General features: G+C 42.4%; 1 long non-coding RNA gene across 5 annotated transcripts in view; it reads left to right on the forward strand.

The window, feature by feature from the left end:
- Nucleotides 1-20,283, forward strand: part of LOC117085903 — a 294,414-nt gene that overhangs the window by 166,967 nt on the left and 107,164 nt on the right. For all 5 annotated transcript variants that reach the window (XR_004438125.1, XR_004438123.1, XR_004438126.1 and 2 more), the window contains one exon: nt 20,037-20,203. This is a non-coding gene — a long non-coding RNA (uncharacterized LOC117085903). The remainder of the gene's footprint in view (nt 1-20,036; nt 20,204-20,283) is intronic.

The following is a 20,283-nucleotide window of genomic DNA, read 5'->3' on the forward strand; positions in this document are numbered from 1 at the left end:
TGACTGCCCCTCACTTACTGCCATGTCAGCTCCCTGAGAGAGGTCCTAGAAACTTTGGTGTGATTGGGGAAGGACTTACAGTGGAGGAAACCCATGTTTCCAAGGACCATGGTCCAACAATAGGCAGTGGAAAGAGTACCCCAGGCTCCAAAGAGCAACATCAGCGTCTGGGTTATGAACACAACCAACCCTGTGTTTTTAAGAGCTCTGTCTTTCCTGAAATATCCTTCTTTTGGCTTGCTGTTATTTGCCACTTTTACAAGCTACTGAGCCACATCACTGGTGTGAACAGTTTCAAAGCTTACATATTTCTTCTTGTAATCAGTTTAGTCGATCTTGTAACTATAAAGAGTGAAATGGTAAATCCTGAGCTCTCATTCTGAGTCAGAATTTATGACAAGAACAACGTGCTTGTGCCCAAACAGAACCATGCATGTATGGTAATACAGCACTTGAAATTTATGTACTTCCTTTTATCCAAGGAACAGAAAGTGCTTCTATAAAATGGATTAAGAGCCAACTGTCTACAGCAGGCAATGGGAACAGTTCAAAAAAGGACTGCTGAGAGAATCATTTAATTTCTGCAAGGCCAGGGTTCGCACTAGACAACCATGTGTCCCAGTGTTTCACAGAAATGGTTCCAGGAGACCACTGCCATTTCAACCCCTCCTCAACAGGGATGAATTCAACTGCATCTTTGCCCACCAGTTGTATATGAAGACATTCTTTCATCCCTGCGGTTTAGTGCTGGTTGCTGCACAGGACTAGCCCCTGGTATTAGCTGAGATCACCAGCAGAATGGATCCTGTCATTCCTTTCCACTGACTAACTGGTTGGCTCTTCTCCTTAGTAAGGGAGAGCCTTTATGATTCACTGTGCTAGCATGAAAAAACTCTAGTCTTGTAGATAAGCCCACTATAATTTATAACCCCACTATAAAATAGGATGGCTTCTCTATATCACACACTTTAAAATGTACCTGCTGCAGTCGGTCCTTGTATTAGTTACCTATCGCTACATAACAAATTATTCAGAACTTAGTGCCTTAAAACGTTTATTATGTCCCAGTGTCTGTGGGTCAGGAATCCTGGCATGGCTTGACTGAGTCTTCTGCTTCAAGGCCTCTCTCAAGATCTTAGCCAGGGCTGTAGTCATCTCCAGGCTAGACTAGGGGAGGATTTGCTTCCAATAATGAGGTATTTGGCATGATTCAATTCTTTGAGGGCTATGAGACTAAGGCCCCAGTTTCTCACAGGCTGTTGGTTAGAGGTCTTCTTCATTCCCAAGAGAGAGAGCACCAGCACGAATGAAGTCACAGTCTTTTGTAACCTAATCACAGAAGTGACATCTCATCACCTTTGCTATATTCTATTTGTAGAAGCATGTCACCAGTTCACATTTAAGGGCAGGGACTTACCCAGGGCATGAAAACCAGAAGGCAAGGATCACTGGGAGCCACTTTAGAAGCTGCCTACCACTGTCCGACGTACATTGTCACACTTGTCCTTATAATGATCCTCCAATGCATTGTTAGTCCTCTCATTTCACAGATAGGGCAAGTTCTCAGACTTTAGTACTTGCACCTACTGACACTGACATTTGTCTTTAGTGACTCATAGTGTTCATTCATGTATACATTTATTCCATGACTGTGATGTGAAAGTACAAAATATTAGGTATGCTACTGTGCTAGGTGCCAGTAAGTTTTTATTCTTGGTAAAATATAGGTGTGTACAGCATCCTAGTAGTTCTTCAATGAATATTTCTTGAGAGTAAGAACTGTTCATAATATATATATATATATGTATATAATACTGCCTAATTTATTGTGTTATACCAATAGTAGGTGGTAGTAGTAATTGGTATTTATATTATTAGATATAAAAATTGTATCATATATTATTACAAGAATATAATAATTCTCATGAGTTGTTAATCTATTTTTATAGTTTTGACATATATAACTGGGAGTCCTCTTCTGGTTTTTGAGGGTCTAGGATTCAATAACTTCTATTTCAGAGATGAATAAATACAGTTGAATAGTGGTTACGATATAGACGACGCCCCAGAAACTGAAGTGGAGAATTTCCTTCTAGTCCTATTTATAGCCCAAACTCTATGTACAAACTACATGGGAAAAGCTCACAGGTAACTTGAGTCAGTTCCATGTTAAACACACATTGAGTACCTGCCATAGGCATTAGCAAGGCTCATCGTTGTATTGCTGGTGAGATCATGTACAAAAATAATTTTGCAAATTGAAAAGTATACATAAATATAAAAGAATTTTTTAAATTGTTTGTGCCACTTCCTTAACTCAGGGAAGCCTACAAGGTGCCAAGTGCTGTGGTAAGTGCTTCTTAAAATGTTACTTAATCCTTCTCACAACTGCTCTGAAAAGTAAGGTCAGAGCTCCTGGTTGCTGGTAGTTCAAAAAGGGTTCATTTCTGTCTGCTGAGAGGGCTCTGTGATCTGTGAGTCCGTGGTGGCCAAACACAGGGAGACTTCCAAGTGAAACCTTCCTTGATGACATAGTGAAACTGCGAGTTTATTGAAGTAGGAATACGCCCCCTCCTAACTTACCCCACACAGAAACAGATCTGTGCAAACATGCTTGTCCTTTTTAGGATGATACAATAACTTTTGAGATAATAGAAGATACTCTGGAATCTTGGAAGTGAGTGAGAGGAACTACTGGCATAGTAGTTCTTGACTAACAGAAAGGCAGCTGTTCTCAAAGACTAGGTGTAGCCTAGAGACAGTGATTTGGCCATCTCCGACCTATGCAATTACTCAGGGGCCAAAAGGAAAGACAAGCCCAGTTTAATAAAACCCAACAGCAGGGATGTAGAGAATCAATAAATGTTGGTTGATGTCCACAGGGCAGCTTGGAAGCAACTGGAAGACCTTTTGCAGCTGGTTATTTTTGAACAACAATCTAAGATGTGTAAAAGCAGAAATCAAAATAACTGAAGAAAGGAGCCCTGACTTGCTGCCTTGACATCATGAGTGTGCTGTGGTTGATTTGTAGCTTTTTGCAGTATGGTCAAGATGATCCCTGATTCAATACCTCCTTTTCCTACCACCTGCCTCCCTGGGTAGGGGAGGGGAAAACCGTGCTAAAATATTCTATAGAACCAGTACTCTAAGAAGCAGCCTCTATAGCAACCAAGCAGGTAGGAGGTAGCTGCTGTAGTTTCTGTCTTTTACCTTTTTCCTCCAAATATCCAGATTTCTAAGGGGTGAGAAAACACAAACACCAAAAACATCATTAGAATTTTGGATTAAAGACAGCTATCTGCCTTGTCTCATTTGTGATACACCAGCTGATAATTGGGCTATATCTGAGTCTAAAAATAACACATAGTACATTAAAATAATATTCCTTGGCTACATTTCCAAAGTGGTATTCTGGGATTTCTGTGCATTAATCCTGTAACAATAACAGGATTTGGGCTTTTAACTCCCCTGGTGTAGCTTCGAAAATCTAGCCTAAAGCAGCTAATGTTGCCGTTTAAATCATCCTCTCACTATCCTTAGGGAAATGTGGAGATTAAAAAAATGACAGCCCAACTGCTCAAATGACCTATACCTGGGAGAATAAGAGAAACAACCTATTTCCTCTCAGGAACTGGGCCGATCAATAGAAATATTTCAAAAGGACCATCATGCAATAAAGGCCTTGGAATTTGTATCCTACATCAGAGCACCCTAGATATTTCCAACATAGACCTATCAGGTTTTCCACGAGGGAGGGAGACACTGTAACAGTTGAATAACTGGAACTGAACTGGGTTGCACGTGTGTGAGCCTCTGTGTGTGTCTGTGTGTGTGTGTGTTTGTGTGTTTAGGAAAGGAAGGGAAAGGAGGCCATTATTATTGTGTATGTTTCTGGTAAACATTCTTTTTTTCCCTACTGAAACTTGGGCGTATCTCAGAAATTAGGTGCTGTTAATCGTGTCAGCTAAAAAAAAAAAGCATGTCCTAAAATATGCACACAGTTCTAAATTGAAGCTCTAAATAGCTCCAAATTGAAGTGGCAGGAATTTTTCAATGATACCATTAATTGCATTTCATTAATTGGGAAAAAGAGCTTTCGTGTAGCTGTGGTTATGATGGGCTGGATTTAATCAGCGTAGGTACCACTAACAGGCTGGCACTGCTTTCGGCCTGCAATGCCTTTGAAATTCTAAAACGGAAAAGGAGGCCAACACACTGAGCAATTATTTCAGAACAGATTGCCCGTTAACATTTCATAATATCACCGAAATACATCCTTTCTGGGACAGAGACTTGCTTTGGCTATGAACATCCAAGAGGTGGCAGCACCCCATGCTCCGTCGGCTTTCTACATCCCTCCAGATGAGAGCTCACTGCAGAGGTCTCATCATTGCGTCACCTGAAAGCCAGTTTGGAGGACGGAGGTGGGGGGAGGTGATGGAGGCAAGATGTAGCATTTTGTATTTCAGTTCTTCTGGAAGAGTTCAGGAAACAGCTGCATGGATTGTTTTAAATGGACTTGAAAAGGTTTTTCTTTTCTTTTCCTCCCTGAAATCTACTGCCCTGTGCAATATCTTCCTATGAAGGCCACATGAGTGCACTTACGTGTTCTCTGGTTCACTCCCTGAGGGAGGAAGGAAGAGTTTCAATTGCCTGGGATCCCCTGAGACTCATTTTCAATTCCCTGCACTTGTCTTTTATAAACACAGGAAGGTGGGATGAAGATGGCATTATTGACAATTATTTTTTGAGCATTTATGTGTGCAGGGCACTGAACACATCATCAAGAATGTGATACAGTTGCCTGCTAGGATACTTCTCTTCTTCCCTAACTGTTCCTCCAGATCCCCCCATACACATAGAAATCCCATGCTAAAAATATTTTATACAACAAATAGCTGTTGAGATGACATCAAACCCTGAACAATAAGGAGCAGTATAACCTTATGTGCTAGGTGTCATGTGCCTGATAGGAAAAGCATCTGGTGACATGGGTGAAGGAGCATCAGAGCTGGTCTAGCCCGGCCAGTGTCCAACTATCTGTGGAAACTGGCCCTCATCATGCTAGGAAGTATGAGGGCAAGAGCTGGAATACGCTGAGGCAACCTTGCTGTTGGGGGTTATTGGCAGCTATTGGGGGTTAGAGACAGGACTATCATGGGAAAGTAGTGTGCAAAATGCCACAGGAGGCTGGAGCTGGGCTCAGCAACAGTCTGGGGCCCAGCACAGCTCAGCCGTGGGCCTACCCCCATCCTATCCAGCATAGGGACTTTGCCTCTGTGTACACCACTACTACTGCTTGGCCTCGCCTTCAACTCTGTGTACCTTTTCCTTAGCTAATTTATTCAGCTTAGTCTTGACCTTGACACCCTCGTACCCTCTGTCCCGTAGCTTTCCTACATGGCACCTGCTCTCTGGGTACATCTTTTTAGCTTCTGGTCCCACTAACAATTCAGTGACTATTTTCCCTGTATTTCCTGGTTAAATTTGAGGGAAGCATGGAGGGGGAAGGGAAGAAGGAAGGGAAGAGAGACTCATTGGCTGAGTTAATTGCATTCTCCCTGTCTGAAAAGAGCTTTGGAGGCCAGGCCACCTCCCAGGGGATGAGTTAGGCTCTGCTTGACCACCTTTGAGTCACTTTGAGACCTGTGCAGGGCTGTTCCCCAGCCTGGGCTGTGGGCATGGTTGTTCCCTTCAGGAGGACTGTGGATGTGGTGGACGCCAGTTTTGACATATTGCCCCTTTCTCCATACAAAGGAAGGCTCAATGATGCTGGATATCCTGGTGTCAGGGTACTACCCTAGGTATTCTAGGTACTTCCTAGAGTTGCTCAGACTCTAGGAAGAGAGAAAGAAACCTCTTTTCTTCTTTACAAGAAAGCAGTCATGAAGCTTGGAGAATACACTTGAGAGTGATAATTTACACTCAATCTTCAATGATTCCAGAAACTTGGGGAAAGAGATACAGATGCTTCATTTGAACGATGATGCCATGTATTTTGTATAGCACAGCTTGGTTTGGACTAGGCTGAGGGAGGGGAGTGGCTGAATTAGATACCAGTCTCCTTGTTATAGTCAAGTCTTCCTTAATAAGGTCTCAAGTGTGCATTTTAATCCAAAGACAGATTCGCGAGTGCTACCTCTTGGTGCTACTTCTAGGCGCCATGACATATGCAGCAATGAGCTCCTCACCTGTTGCCCAGTGCATTGGCAGCATCCCTGGCTGATGCAGCCAAGCCATCTGGAGCAGGGCAAGGAGGGGCACACAGAGTATGACAGCCAGATAGCTGCCAGATGCTGCATTTTCTTGGCCTTCCTCTAGTCCTTTCACTATTATGCTGAGGGCATGTGGCAAAACAAGGCAGGCCCCATGAGGCAGCTTATTTGCTTTTGGCTACCTCCGATTGAGCCACCAAGAACTTGAGGAGCTTTTTCTTCTTCAGCTATTTTTCTCAAGAGCCTGAACATCCCCTCCATCTCTTCCACTTGTAGCACTTGTAGTCAGTCTCAGCCATAAGCCACTGACAAGAGTGTATTAACTGCAGGTGTGAGGATGAAGCAGGGGGGAATCTACGGTTAGTTTTCAGAGGCGACTGAGCCCCTTCAACACATAGATAGGGATTTCTATATATGGTGAATTTTGTCACTAAGTGCTCTATTTTATGGCATCCTATTTACCAGTATTTGAAGCTTTTATTTAACAATTTTATTATGTGGTCCTCTCTGGTGTTGAGTTTGAGCTCACTAATTAGATCATTAAGTTCCTTGAAAGAAAGACAGGGCTTCTATACTCCTAAGCATTTCCTGCAACGTGTAGCACAGCGTTATCATTGTATAAGGAATTGGCACTCAGTGGGTATTTGTTAAATTGATTGGACCCAATCTCAATTTCATGTTCAGCTCCGGAGATTTCTTAGTAAGCTCCAAGGAGTCTAGATCCTTTCTGGTCATCTGTACCTGAAGGTATAAATTCATTCTGACCAATTTTCCAACTTTAACTTTCTACTCCACACTTCAGGAAGAACAGGAAGAACAGCACCCGAGACATGACTTTTTCAGGGACTTGGAATTCCAGATTTCCCATGGGATTCAAGGCATCTGAGAGTTTGAGTTCCTATTTTTTACTTTTCATCTCTGTCCCCTTGAAGTTAAGCATGGTCATGTGACTTACTTTGGCTAATGAAATATCAGATGTAATGTGTGATAACCTCCTTTGCCAAACTAATCTCCTTTCCCAGAAGGATAGGTGAAGTTATGCAGTGGTAACAACAGCTTCCAAAACTTAGTCGAGATTCTGTTTGACAGAGTGGCTCGGGGACCCAACTGACATACAGTCTGTCATCTCAGTGTGTGCCGTCGGGATCACTGTGGCGGGGGAAGCTGGCATGGATAATCGTTCACCAACTCTTCGCTAACTCTTCCACCCTGAAGTGACACACATTACAACAGATAGTTCATCAGCCAAAGTAAGCCACATGGCCATGCTTAACTTCAAGAGGATGGAGAAGTGCAGTCCTTCCCTGGCTCTGGAAAAAACCAAAAACCAAAACTACTGGTGACCTCTTAGAACTGACCACACCTCCTCAGAGAGCCCAGAAGTTGCTGTCTTTCAATTCATTCTTTAATAAGGCATGGGACGACCCTTGGGAATAATATAAATACTTTATCCTTTGAGGTTCACAGGAGTTATGAAACAAACCCGTATTAAAAATGATTTATGTATTAATAATTAAAAATTAGATTTTAAAATATTATGTAAATATCAGGCTATTTTCCCCCAAATCAGTGATCAGCGGTAATCAGTTGTAGTGCTCTCCAAATGCCATCTAAACAGATGGCTGATGGAAGTGATTGGACGTGTTTAGAGTTGCCAGCCCTTCTTCTGCTTCTGATGCATCTTACACCTCACAGTCACTCAAAGGCCCAGTAGCTCAGACCTTCTCCATCATCAGAGCCACTTCAGACTCCTGGGCTCTGGGGATCTGATCTTTATTCCCTGCCCTGTGATTGACTCTGTCAGTCACAAAGCAAGGCTCCAGGTTCTTCAAAAGCAAGCAGGGAGTCATCCAGACTCACTCAGTCATCCTGTGTTCTACACTCACTCCATAACTTCCCTCCTTCCAAAGATACAATTCTAGGCCAGGCTCAGTGGTTCATGCCTATAATCCCAGCCAGAGCAGGGGAGTCATTTGAGGTCAGGAGTTTGAGACCAGCCTGGCCCACATGGTGATACCTGTCTCTACTAAAAATATAAAAATTAGCCAGGCGTGGTGGTGCACGTCTGTAGTCCCAACTACTTGGGAGGCTGAGGTGCGAGAATTGCTTGAACCCAGGAGGTGGTGGTTGCAGTGAGCCAAGATCGCATCACTGGGCGACAGAGTGAGACTCTCTCAAAAACAAACAAACAAAAAACCAAAAACAAAGATACAATTCTAACCATAAGAACCAGGAGTATATTCACAAGTGTAATGAGTTTGGTAGCCAATGCTCTTTTAACCCAAGTCAATGGACTATTACTCTGACATGCCAAGAGCCAACCATGATATGATTGAAAGAGCTTTTGCATTAGAATATAAAGACTGGTTCAACTCCCAGCTCTGCCATGTTCTAGCTGTGTTACCTTGGAAAAATCACTTGGCCTCTCTAAATCTTCATTGGTAAAATTAGGATAATTACACTTACCTTCTAGGATGGAGTTTCCTATTGATAAAATGTAAATTATAATGCCTACCTCTTGGGGTCATGGAGATTTAAATTATTTTGACAAAGATAATTTATGGGAAAAATATATATGTATAAGTATGTATATCCCAAGCTGGGAACTTCTTCCCTCCTTTTTTGCTTGCTAATTAAGAGTCATAAATAAAATGCTGATGAGCTACAGTCTGCCGTCTGTGCTGTAGCTGGAGGGCTGTTTTGACTTAGCCTGACAAATGGCTAACCAGCCGCTCCCACTATGCCCAACTCAAGTGTTCAGCACTGAGAAATCCAGCTACTGCCAACAGCATCTTATAAACTTGTCACTATTTACTTACTTGGTGACAGTGTTTTTGTTCAGTGATCATCCCTGAGATTTTACTCGTCAGGGTGTGTCTGTTTCTCTCAAAATGCCAAAATGCCATTTAAATATAATGCTTTCTCAAACCACATGAAAATAGTGAAGGTCTCTAAATGAGACTTGATGCCCTTGTAGTTCATCCCCATTGCAGTGCAGCTGGGATGGGATGTTGTCTTTACAAAGCAGTAGCTGCATGTGCACAGGGCTTTATTAAATGGACACAAACTTCAGAGCTGCTTCAATAAGCTACTAGTCGGGATTTCCAGGTAACCTGTTGAGTGGTGTGCTAGAGACAGCTCATACAAGCTTGGAAGAACTGATAGTTACATTTTCAGGAATTTTGCATGGTGGTTGAAATCATGTTGGTAGAGTGAAATTGGCCATGGTGAGAGTGTTTATACCATGGAAATTAGCAAACACTACAAAATCAGGCATTTTCTCCCAGAAGGCTGGTTGCTAAACATTTACCAGCTCAGCACTCTACAGTATAACCAAATCTTTGTGCACCTGGGTAAAATGCAGATGTGACTGAGAATGGGAGAAGGGGCATCCCAAATCAGAAGTATAAATAAAACCATGATGCAGGACTCACTTTTCTTGAGTCCCTGCTGTGTGCCAGGTTCTATGCTAGCCTAGATTGAGACTGACATATATCGGGAGGTACCTAGCAAATTAACTATGTGGGGCCTACCAAAAATGTATTCATATGAAGGACAGAGAGCCTCCTAGGAGCTTGACTGCAAGTTGGTCATGGGAAGGAGGGAATAATGCTAGTTATAACATGGTACTTGTCACTCAGGTTTTGAGCTATGCCTAGCTGAGATTTGTAGAGGGTGGGTTGGGGAAAGCTTTAAGTGAAAAACAGAAAAGGTTGCTTTGGGAAAACTCTGTAGGACAAGATGGCATTGTTTGGATTTGGCATCTTGTTTGTTCCAGGACCTCAGCTGCAGTAGTTTTGGGACAGCAGAGGCTTGGCTGACCCACAGAGTGCAGTGGGGTGGGCTCCCTTGCGAGCCCTTTTGCAAGAGCACTTTGTGGAGGACACAGTGTGAATAAAGAGGGGGAAAAGGACAGTAGAATTTATTTTGATGACCCCATATGGGTAAGGCAAAGGGGTAACTGGTTGTGCATACATTTTCTCAACTTATCCTCACAACACCCTTATGAGAAAAGCATTATCATATCCTCTTTGTAGGTGAAGAAACTGAGGCTTGGAGGGTCCGAATAACTTGCTCAGTATCACAGAAAGTAAGTGGCAGAGCTGGGATTCACACATGGGGCTGACTGCAAACCCTTCATGGAGTCTCTGTGACCACCCTGAATTCATGTCTGCATGTTCGTTTATCTTTTTCTTCTAATTTTTGGGGAAGAAGTCTCTCTCTTCTTTCCAAGGTCAACCTTTCCACTCCTGCCTGTACCTGCCTGAATTCTGTACCTTCCTAATTCCTGCTCCAGAGTCTTTGTAAAGCACCCATTTGCTCTATTGTGCATCGTTAGCTTTTATTCTGTCAGTTTATTCATTAATCTTTGCCATCTATTAACAGAAATGAGTGACTGTATGGGGACTTTCTTAGCCTTCTCTCTTAGCCTTTCTGTTGTACTGAACACAGAACACATTCTCCTTTATTCTTGAAACTCTCTACTTTCCAGCTTCTGTGATTGATTTTTCTCTTCCCTCTCTGGTTATTCTTCTGATCACCTCTGGCTCTTCTCCCTTTCCCAACTCATGAAATAGAAGCATTACTCCAAGAGTCTAGTGTTGGCTGTCTTCTCCTTCTTGTGGTCCCCATGACCTCAGCACTTTATGCAGACAAATATATGAATATATCTACAGCTCTAGTTAGGAAATGAGCAGAAGTAATCCAACTGGGTCCCCAGGACCAAGAGCAGTCTCTGGCGTGTAGTGGGTACTCAATAAACAGTAGGGATTTCAGGTGAAGAGAACATTGTGAACAGAGGCTGTGCATGTATGTATTGATTTATTTGGAGGATACCCCTTTCAGGCTCTTGAACTCCTCAAACTCAGGAACTGTGCCTTTTCCTGATTTTTAATTTCCTGATCCAGCATAGTACATAGTAGCTGTTCAATAAATGTTTGCTGAATGAATGAATGAGTCCAAGGTTGATGATAAATTGATGCAAAATTGCAGCAGTCCTTATATAGGAATTTATGCTTTACTGTATGTGCAGTGGGCTTGCAGCCATGCAAGGCTTTTTCTCATTTGAGTAACCCAATTGAAGCTGAGCTTCAGGATGACTTATCTGGCTGCCATCAGCATCGAAACCTTGTGCCATCTTCCTCCCTTGCCCTTGCTGTTCCATCTCTAATCAGTGGCCCAATCTTGTTGATTTTACTTCCACGTGTGGCTTTATGGCTCGCATTTGTGTTTTTGTTTCTGTTCTCATGGCCACCTCCCAAGGTCAGCTCTAATTACCTCTTGTCTGGATGTCAGCATAGGTCACTCCCCACTCTGGTCGCTGTTGATCCCTTTTCTGTAAGCCACGGGCTTGGCTATGCTGCTGATGACTGGCTCTGTTTGAAAAAAAGAAAACAGAACAAAGCAGAATTGGTTCTGGGAAAGCAAGGATAAAGAGGGCTAAAGTAACACTCCATTATCTGCCTTTAATCCCACAGGCCCTTAAAGCTGTTGCCTGCTTTGGGTTTTACCCTTGAGTTGCTTGAGTGGGCTTATCCCCTCATTGCTCCTTATAACAAAGAGTAGGATCCATTCTCACAATAAAGTTAAATTGTAGGGAAAGAAAGCAGACCAATGGGAAGCTTGTGCTTGACTATGTTGTTGAAAAGAGGCAAAGGAAATGGAAGAACAATCCTTTAGAGAAGGGAGAACAAGAGAAGGGAAAATGTAAAAGAGGAGACAGGAGAAGGCCATTAAGATAATAATTCTAGACGGAAGGAAGAAAAAAAGGAGAGAAGACCAGAGCTGAGCTCCTGCCATTTTTTGTAGCTAATTATGGTTAAATGGGCCGTTTCTGAAAATGCTCAATAAATGTGCACTATTACCTTAAGGTTTGCTCTATTGCTGTGCATTGCATGGACATTGCATGAACTTTATCAGGCCAGAATTTTACCTAATAAAACAGTGAGCTAATGGACTTTAGGGGGCCTCTCTGGGGACTCTTGAGCTTAAGCAATTTAGGTCAGTGTTATGCAAAGTGTGATCTGCCTTCTGCAAGGAGGTAAGTACAGAAATCCACAGTCTGTATTTAGAAACTTTATAGCATTGCACATTGCTACAATGATGTGCAGGAGGTGGGTGGTACCAGTTGAGAGAGCCAGAGCCAGAGAGATCGTGGGCATTTCTTCCCATTTTTGCAGCTCAGTAACTTCACTGTGGTAGCTTGAAATCAGCCATAATGGGAGGTATTTTTATCATGCAAATTGACAAATGCTACAAATCAGGACTCCTCCCACCCTTAAGAACCCGGTGCTAAACATTTGCGGCACGCCACTGCTTGGCTGAGAAGTCCAAGCATCTGATGAGGAAATACTATGGAACGGCATGTTGTTCCTCTTTCTTGGTGAGTTACTTGTGACCGGAGCTGCCTACCCAGACGTGCAAGGTAGGATCACCTATCTGTCAACAAAGGAATAGAGGAAATTGGTCCTTCACCATAGGGAGTTTGAAATGCACTGCCCTAGATCACCTTCAGCTTGTTCTGAGATCCAACAGAGTATTTCAACAGAGGTCTTCATGATAACCAAATGGAATAGCCCACTGGTTTAGAAACCTGCTACTCCAGATTTTGAGTCCTATAAGACAGTTAGGATCAAGGGTAGCTGTGGCAGACCCAGCTGGGGCAGAGAAGCCAAATGCGAAATAGCAGAAGGTATGTGTATTAGTCTGTTAGGGCTGCCATGAAAAATACCAAAGAATTGGTGGTATAAACAACAGAACTTTTTTTTTTTTTTTTTCACAGCTCTGGAGGCTGTAAGTCCAAGATCAAGGTGATGGCAGACTTAGTTTCTCTTGAGGCCACTCTCCTTGCCCTGCAGATGGCCGCCTTCTTGCTGTGTCCTCACATGGTCTTTTCTCATTTGCATGCAAATATAGAAACCCTGGTGTCTCCTCCTCTTCTTACAAGGATACCAATCCTCACCCTTATTACCTCATTTAACTACAATGATCCTGTAAAGGCTCTATCTTGAAATACAGTCACCTTGGGGGTTGGGACTTTATACAAAATTTGGGAGGACACAACCCAGTCTGTGTCAGTGTGTCCCTGTGCTTTACCTGTCGGAGCTCACTCTGCATTCCAATGAAGCACGGTGTAGTGGGTCACAAGACTGGAGACAAGGAGGCTTGACCTGACTCCCAGGTCTGCCTTCCTGTTGGCTGTGTGTCTTCGGGCACCCTAATCTTTCTTATCCTGCATTATTCATCTGTAAGATGAATATAATACAAGGGCTTCCCTCACAGTGTAGTTATGAAGATCAAGTGAAGTCATGGAGGTAAGCTTTTAGCACAATGTCTGGCCCATGATAGGTGCTTAATAAATGTATACTTTTAATTTATGGTTTTGCTCTATTGCTGTGCATTTCATATGCAGTATATTTTTAGGTCACAGAGGAGGTCTAGGTGTGGAGAGCTGATGCAAAGAGTCTTCTGTCTCATTTTTAGATCCCCAATCTGTGGTCCTTATCTTCAGTATCACGGGTAAGAAAAAGCCAAGGTTTTTCTGACACCCCCTGTTTTACACATTCCCTCTGAACTTGCTAAGGCCGACTTTGAGTGGAGAGCCACGATTTCTTGAAGATCAGTAATGTCAAAGAATCCAAAGGCATCACTTGTAAACCAATGCCCTAGTGGCCTGGCCTGCAGTGGGGTGAGAGGCATCAGAAAACACACAGGAACTGAGAGTCAATGCACTGGCGAGACAACCAGCTCCCTCGAAGGGGCTAATTTTCCCAGCATGTGAATAAATTATGTAAATAAATATCTGTACATATTTATAAACTCTGCTTCTGAAAGATCCACCTAGGTGAATTTATTTGACTTTTACCCACTAGAAGAAGTTTGTTTAAACAGTATTATCAAGAAAAATCATGTAGTCAAATTGTTAGACTTTAAAGACAAAATGGGCAATTTTATACATGAGGAAACTAATATGTTTTAAAAAATCTCCTGGTGTATTAATTTGAAGATGAAAAGTTTTAAATTAAAAACACAAAAATAAGATTCTTAGATGAAAACTAAAGTATATTATACCTCGTTCAATATTCTTTTGGATAATTCAAATTTTGGTGATCAGAAAAAAAGTTGCATAGGCTTTTACTGCATAAGATCTTGCCAACATGCTATGCCCTTTACTGCCTGGCATTGATTTTCCCTCTCACCCACTCCAGGCATTCTCACTTCTGTTAGATGCCCCTTCCACTTTCTAGCAATCTCCAGCCTCATCAAGGGCTATCCCTCCTCCAGTTCCCACCTGACGTCCTGTCTCTCTGATCTTGTCTTCCCTGACTACTCCTGCTTGGAAAGAAATCTTCCTCACCCGAATCACTCTAGCACGTTTACTATGTATTGTTAATTTGCCAACTAATCTCATCCACCTTTGCAATGCCTTTCATGATATCACCTTGAATTGCATGGTTTTAGGGTTTGTCTATCTTTTTAAGCTGCAGGTACCCTGAGAAAGGGACCTTATCTTACTCTTTGACACTCCTCCCCCGTTTAGTGATAATTAGCTGTGTGCCTTTTATAGAGTAGGATGTCACTGAATGTCACAGAGTTGATCTGCTTTTTCCTGAAATGGTTAAGATCATTTATGTTAATAAGTGTGTGTCTAGTCAAACTTATAGCAGTAAGCACTGAGGCTTTTTCTTTTTTAATTGTAGATACCAAGCTGGAATTCTCTAGTAAATGCTCCTGGAATGTAATCTGGGGGTGCCATTGTTCCAGTGAGTTACAGTAATTTTTAAATCTAACTCTGGTGTGAAAGAGACCTGGGTTGAATTCTAGTTTTCTTGGTTACCAGCTATCTCACCTTGGGTAAATTACTACCGCTCTGTGATGGTTAATTTTAGGTGTCAACTTAACTAGGTTAAGGGATTCCCAGACAGTTGGTAAAGCATTATTTCTGGGTAAGTCTGTGAAGTGGTTTCTGGGAGAGATTGACATTTGAGTCAGTGGACTGAGAAAGGAAGATCTGCTCTCACCCAGTGCGAATGGGCACCGTTAAATCAGCTGAGGGCCTGGAGAGAACCAAAAGGCAGGGAAAAGGCGAATTTGCTCTCTTTTCCAGAGCTTCTCCTGCCTTGTACATGAGGACTTCAGGGTCTCTGGCCTTCAGACTCTGGGACTTTTGAACAGGCAGCCCCGAGGTTCTCAGGCCTTTGGCCTCTGACCAAGAGTTACATCATTGTCTTCACTGGTTCTGAGGCCTTGGGACTTGGACTGAGCTATACCACTGACTCCTCTGGTTCTCCAGCTTGCAGCCTACCTATCATGGGCTTCTCAGCCTCCATAATCACATGAGCCAGTGTCCATAATAACCCTGCTCTTGTCTGTCTATCTATCTATCTATCTATCTATCTATCTATCTATCTATCCCTTCTATTGGTTCTGTTTCTCTGGAGAACTTTGACTAATATACTCTCTGAAGCCCAGGTTCTTCATCTGTTAAGTGTGAGTAATAATAACACCTTATCTCATAAGGTGGTGGCAAAGGAGTAAAATAGAAATAGTAGCACTCAATGAATATTAGATTTTTTATCATTAATATTACTGTGACACACAGAGATCAAAAAGTAGAAAATGTACCCATGGCTCTCAGTCTCCATTCATCTGAACCAAGGGTAAAGAGTAAGACCAGGCCGGGCGTGGTGGCTCACGCCTGTAATCCCAGCACTTTGGGAGGCTGAGACAGGTGGACCACGAGGTCAAGAGATCGAGACCATCCTGGCCAGCATGGTGAAACCTCATCTCTACTAAAAATACAAAAAAAAAAAAAAAAAAAAAAAATTAGCTGGGTGTGGTAGTGCGTGCCTGTAGTTCCAACTACTCTGGAGGCTGAGTCAGGAGAATTGCTCAAACCCTTGAACCCAGGAGGCAGAGGTTGCAGTTAGCTGGGATCATGCCACTGCACTCTAGCCTGGCAATGAAGCAAGACTCCATCTCAAAAAAAAAAAAAAAAGTAAGACTGGCACACCATTGGCGAGTTGGCCATGCCAGAGCTGGGTCTTCGCTTCCCTGTGCCCAGGGCTGCTGGATGAGGAATATAATATTTCCTGTGCAGAATTCAGAAGGAAGACTTTCCCATCTAGGAAGAGTTGACTTGTGAACCACCTTTGACCTCATGCTGTCATCACCTCTCCACATCCCACTTCCCTTTGTAAAGCATAAAACATTTTAATACCTATAAAACACTGTATTTTGTGTTGTTACTCTGGAGTTGGGCAGGTTGCACTGTCAGTACAATCTTATTCATTACAGATAAGTCAGCAGGACATTTGGCCTGGAATAAATGATGGAACAAAGTCAAACCATATTCAGTGTTTTCTCAGAGATGTTCAAGAAAAACAACAACTTTAGTGGAAGAAGAAGACAGGAGCCCAGGTCCTGTGTTTCACCAGGACAGCCGTGCAAAGCAGAGGCTGCCAAAAAGGTGCAAAGTGGTTTGTCAGCTCTTCTGCATGTTCTAACAAATTAGACATGCATCCCAAAAGGTATACTACAATATTAAAGCTTATTTATACACACTGTAAAGTTTCCCCTGAGTGTCCTGGCAGGCACGTGCATGGCTGGGCAGTATCCGTGGACTGATTCCTTTGTGAATTACATGGAGCTGACAGGGCTGAAACCCACAGCTGACTTGGAGGAGGATGGAAGCTTGTGCTGGGCGAGGGGCTAGGCCTCTCTGTGTAAGTCATATTAATCTCCTCTGAGCAGAGTGGTACAAAATCACTAAAGCTGCTTCTTGAAGACACTTCTAACGCAGTACCTAATGAAAATGTCAGGTGTGATGAGTTATTAGTTGCTGCACTGCTGTTCTGAAGTCCCAGGTATTTCTCTACCTGTTATCTGTGAACGTGAGTTTTGTGGGGAAGGCAGTCACAGGCTGAGGAAAGCATCAGCAGTCGTGTGTGTTGACAGGCCTGTAAAGTGAGTGAGGACAATGAAGCTGGTTGAAGTGCCCCAGGAAAAGACCAGACTTCCACCGTGGAGGTGAGGTGAAGAAGTGAGCCCTGGCAAAGGTGTGTGGGGAGAAGAAGCTGCCTGGTGTATGATGCTGAGTAATGATATAACCCAAATCATCTGACTCTGCAGATTTGAAAGTTGCTATTATTATTAAGAATTCAGATGGGAAAATAAATATGGTTTGGGTTATTTCCGTAGTCATTCCAGAAATCCAGGCTCAGTTTGGCATTTATTGACATAACTGTTTATTTTGGATCCGTGTAGAAGTTTGTGTCTTTCTGACTTGCGTGATACTTCAGCCTTTCCTTGGAGTCTCTGCAGCTTCTCTTCCTCCCTTGCTCACGTTCAGTCATTGTCAAATGGTTCTGTGCAAGTTAGTCTTTCTCAACCTCCATTTTTTTGGATCCTGCCTTTGTTCGATCTCGTTTCTCTTTGCCGCCCTCCTTGCCTGTACTCTGTCCAGTCCAGGCCCTCTGGACCTCTTGCCTGGACCTCCAAGCTCTCCCTCCTCCCATCTCTTCCCTTTCAACCTTCCTACCCAGAGCGCAGCAGTAGTAACAGCTAACACCATTTAATAGGAACCCTTTCTATGCCAGGCCCTGGGGTTGCTATGTCACATACGTTATTTGTAATGTTTGCAATAACCCTGGAAATGGTATTATTACCTCCATTGTACAGTTTAGAAGGCACCAAAAGGAGGTATATAATGTGCCCACATTCATGCCAGCTAATGAGGGGCAAAACTGGAATGAGAACCCAGGGCCGCTGGGTCCCTCAGTTCCTGCTATTCCCTAACCACGCTGCTTTCTCCGCTCAGAATCCTTCAATGGCTCCCATTGCCTAATAGATCAAGTCTGGGCTCCTTATCTTGGCTTCCGGATCCTCTAAAATGTAGACTGCTAGGTTTCCAGGCTTTCCTCTTCACCCCTCACACATCCTGCTCTTTAGCCAAAAAAACAGACAAAAACCCCAAAACAAAAAAACCATTTTTATTATACCTGTGCTTTCCTTCCTAAGTGCTTTTATATGTGCTATTTCTCCTACCGGGAGCAGAGACTGTCACGCTTTCCTCTGCATAACTAAATGTTGCCCAAGAAAACATTGAACAGAGTTGGGCTAGAGATCCATTTATTTTCTGGTTCACAAAGGGCATATTGGATCTTTATTAAATAGTCTAAAATGTCCTTTCAATAATGTTTTTCTTTAATATCTTTTTAAAAGACATTTAAAGTGAATCAGAAAGCAATTAAATGATTAATTGCTGCGGCTGGGTTCTGCTGCCCTCAGCCTCTGTGGATGCTATCTGACCGATTAACCTCCATTTCTGAGCTCTGTCTGATTGAGGGAGGCAATGACGGAAAACGCTTGGCCTGTCACATGACTGATCCTTGCTGTCATGAGCCATCGTTTTCTAACTGCAAGCTTTCATTTTCAAAGCCCTGGCATGATTTCAGGAGCTGTAAACCCTCATGTGAGTAAGTGAGCAGTAAGAACTGGCAGTTTTTCAATCTTAAGTCTCTCCAGCTTTAAACCCACATTTAGCTGTGATTCTTTTTTTCTCCTTAAATTGGACATTTTTTTAGTGAATACCTTTTTGATAAATAAAGTGGGGTGAAGGTGAATTTGACTGAGACAGATATGGATTGGTCCATTTAGGGCTGACCCTGAAAAAAAAAAGTCGTATCAGTCTTGACATTAATTCCGTAGTCAGAGTAGGTGAGAGAGGAGTGGATGAGTATATAGGGTTCCCAGCCTTCCCAGTACAACCATGGATTCTCAAGTTGGGGACATTAAAAATGTACATGAAGTTTATGATTTAACTGGTAGAGATGGCCCACAATGCCAATTTGGACAGGCATTACTCTAAATGTCTTGGGGAAGGTCAGGAGACATCTACTCCAAGGCGTAACTTCTAGGACAGTTTGTGGGGTATCAGGGAAGGATATATCATTGGAAAGATTTCTAGTTGCCGTACATAAATAATTGGGCTTCAGTTTTAATGCAGAATTAACTCTTCTCAGTGTGTTGTTAGCTGGACAATGCAGTTATTACTTTATTTACGTTAGTGTTTATAGGTAATCTGAAAACAAAAATGTGAATATGAACTATCTCAAAGATTTGTCTCTGCTTGATAGTTTTATTTCAGATTTATATATCAAATGTTCCGTTACCCTTTTTTCATTTTATTTTTTAGCTTTCAAAACAAATTAGCTAGAGGAAGAAAGAGGAGAGGGAGAAACTGTGCACACCACCAGAATGTTATAGTAGGCAATATCATGAAAGCAATGTTGGAACTTTGTACTCAGGTTTTGATTGTGCATCTATCTCTTTGCTGTCTTCTCCTTTATCTTCATCTTTACCAAGTAATTATTGACCATCAAATGCCATTATGATGCCGTTTTAAGAAATGGATGTAAAGAATTCTACAGGAAAAAAACCACATTGTTAGTGTATGAAATTTATTTAGAAGACAGTTACAGACACATATAAAAATGATAGCAGCTTATGTTTACGAAGCACTCACTATATGCCAGGCACTTTCTATTAGCTAATAATAATATTTGCTCATTTAATATTAGCTCAAATAGTAATATTAATATTATTAGCTCATTTAATCCTCTCGACAACTGTATAGGGTAGGTACTATTATCCCTATTTTATGGATAAGGAAATTAAGTCAAAAAGAGATGAAATAATTTGTTTACAGTCACATAGCTAGGAAGTGGTAGAGTCACACGTTGAACCCAGGCAGTCTGAATCTGGAATAATAATAATAATAAAAGGTATAACCAGGGTGGAAACTTATTTTGCTCTTTTCAGGTTTCCTAGACTTTCCATCACCACCAGTGAATTCCGAGTGACAGTAGTATGGAATTTGGAAGAATGGAAGAGAAACTTAAGTAGAGAGATGGTGAAAGAGAAGAAAAAATGAAGAAAGATGCTTGCAAAAATACTGCTGTGGGTCCTGAGATGAAGATTCTGGGATGGTAGGTGTGGCAATATCTCCCGTTCTGTGCTTACCTGGGCTTCAGCTGGTACCAGCCGGCAGGCATGGGCAGTCAGTTAA

Source organism: Trachypithecus francoisi, unplaced genomic scaffold (assembly GCF_009764315.1).
Source record: "Trachypithecus francoisi isolate TF-2019V2 unplaced genomic scaffold, Tfra_2.0 Lachesis_group1, whole genome shotgun sequence".
NCBI classification, from domain to species: Eukaryota; Metazoa; Chordata; class Mammalia; order Primates; family Cercopithecidae; genus Trachypithecus; species Trachypithecus francoisi.